Consider the following 2,617-nt stretch of genomic DNA (forward strand, 5'->3'; position numbering starts at 1 on the left):
GGGTTCAAGGTATCCTTATGTCTTGGCCTCCCAGGGTGCTGGGATTACAGATGTGAGCCACTGTGTCTGGCCAAATTCATTCATTCATTCTTGAATAAGAAAATACCTCTGCAAGTGACAGGCTGCAATTTCATCTTTGCTCCACATGTCTTATTCCTTGTGGAATTTTTCTAGTATATGTGCTGCCAAAGCGAGCACTAATTGTGGAATTTTTCTAAAAATCTCATGATAATTTTATTTGCAGCTAAGTTTCTTATGTTTTAGGAAGTCTTTGTATTTTAAATAATCTAGTCTTCATGATTTTGATCAGAAAATAGAAGATTCTCACTTGTGAACGTCTATTGAAATTTCAACTTAAACTGGAAGCCCAAAATCCTCTTTTCATACTCACATTATTAACAGCAGAATCTTAGAATACTTACCGCATTATTTCCCCACCTTCAGGGATAAATTCAGGGTCAGACTCTCTGTTTATTAACTCAACAGCCATTCCCAATCTTTCCCCCACACTTCCCAGCAACTAGAATTGACCCACAGCTGGCCATTGAGATATTAAAGAACATGCATTTGGAGTTTCTGGCAAAGATTTTCCTCTCTAATAAAATGAAGGAAATATAGAGTGGAATTTCTGACCTCATTACCTCCTTTTCTGTATTTAATTTTTTTATAGTTAACAAACTTCATTTTCTAGTATAGTTTTAGATTTACAGAAAAATCGAGCACATAGTACAAAGAACTCCGTATACTTATCCCAGCCCAAGCCTGTCCCTTGCCATCCTTTTTATCATTAACATCTTCCATTAATGTGGTACATTTGTTAAGATTGATGAGCCAATATTGATACATTATTATTAAAGTCCAAAGTTTACATTAGGATGCACTCTGTGTTGTGAATTCTATGGGTTTTACCAAATGCATACTGTCATGTATCCACTATTTTAGTATCATACAGAATAGGTTCACTGTCCTAAAATCCTGTGTGCTCCACCTATTTATTCCCTCTCGCTCCTCCTGAACTCCTGACCACACCGATCCTTTTACTGTCTCCATAGTTTTGCTTTTTTCTTCTTTTCAGAATGTCATATAGTTGGAACCACACAGTATATGAGCTTTGCAGGCTGCCCTTTTTTATGTAAAAACATGTACTGAAGGTTCCTCTATGTCTTTCTGTGGTTTGGTAGCTCATTTCTTTATTTCTTTTTTGGTAGCTCACTTCTTTTTACCCATTACATGGATATACCACATTTTGTTTATCCATTGGCTTGTTGAAGGCCATCTTGGTTGCTTCCAGCTTTAGGCAATGTTGAATCATGTGGTTATAACATTCATGTGGAGTGTTCGATGTTCTATTGTGAGAAGGCGATGCATGGAACCAAGGCAACCGTCTTTTTACCATGGGGTGAAAATCGGAGGATGAAAGTGAATATTCGAAGGATGCAGAGTGGAAGGCAAAGAAGAACTACATCCTTGAGGATGTGTGTGAGCCAGTGGGCCAATCCCAGGGTTCCTTGTCAGGTAAGCACTAAGCGTCTCCATGAATTAGGCTACTGTTAGTCAAATTTTTCGTGAGCTGCAACAGAAATTATCTTAACCAATGAAAGGGCTAGTCCATGCCATGATTTATCTGGTTAGCACATTTTATTTTCTATAGCACATTTTAATTTATCTTTTAAGGTAAAAGAGGACTTTACTATTGTGTATTTTTAAGTAAGAATTTTTCTGACTTTTTATATAACATGAGTCACATCCAGATATTTTACTCTAAATTTTAATAGGTGGTAACTCATGTGCAGTAAATATTAAATTGCGATGAGTAATACAAGAGATTCACATTCCAACGCTCACATTAGTTCTTGAGAATGTTGGTTTTTAATGTGGCTGGATGCCTCTGTCTTTTCTTCACTTTAAGCTCAGTCTCTTTATCCTATGCCTCGTGAAAGGAGGGTGACTATCTTACTCATCTTCACAAATTGGAGACTGTCAAGCAGTCAGTGAGTCCCCTTGAAATACTGAGGCACACTAAATTCATTAAAAGTAGCCATCCAGAAGGCTAAAGGAGACAGTCTTCAGTGATTAAGAAAATCAGACTTGTGACTGCCACCTGATGAGCAATCTAATTTTAAAAGCATCGACATTCTTCATAAAAAAAATCATCAACATTTTTCCAACAGTTATCTCAACAGTAATCTGTACTCTAAACAGCCTAAGTCTATTACGATCATGCCTTTGTTAGTCAGTCTTTGCTGCTTCCAAATCACATCCATTTGCCAGGGTTGAAGCACTCAGTTTACCCCCACACAGACTTTCCAAATCCTCACATTAACGGTCACCTTCTCGATCAACACATGCCAAGCTGTCCTCTTTTTCTCTTACCAGGTTTTCAGACTTAAAGATCTTTGCATTCCCTAAATCTCCACTTCCTAAGGTTGAATGTCCCTTGTTTCTTCAATTGCTCTTCATGAGACATCATTTCCAGACCCTTGATTATCCGGGTCTCTCCTCATGGGATACAGTTTCTCCTGTCAATATCCTTCGTTCACTGTGGTACTTGCGACTCCACGTGGTAGTGTCTTAGGCTGGGCTCTCCCAGAAGCAGCCCTCGGAAGAGGATTAAAAT

Source organism: Mandrillus leucophaeus, unplaced genomic scaffold (assembly GCF_000951045.1).
Source record: "Mandrillus leucophaeus isolate KB7577 unplaced genomic scaffold, Mleu.le_1.0 Scaffold480, whole genome shotgun sequence".
NCBI classification, from domain to species: domain Eukaryota; kingdom Metazoa; phylum Chordata; class Mammalia; order Primates; family Cercopithecidae; genus Mandrillus; species Mandrillus leucophaeus.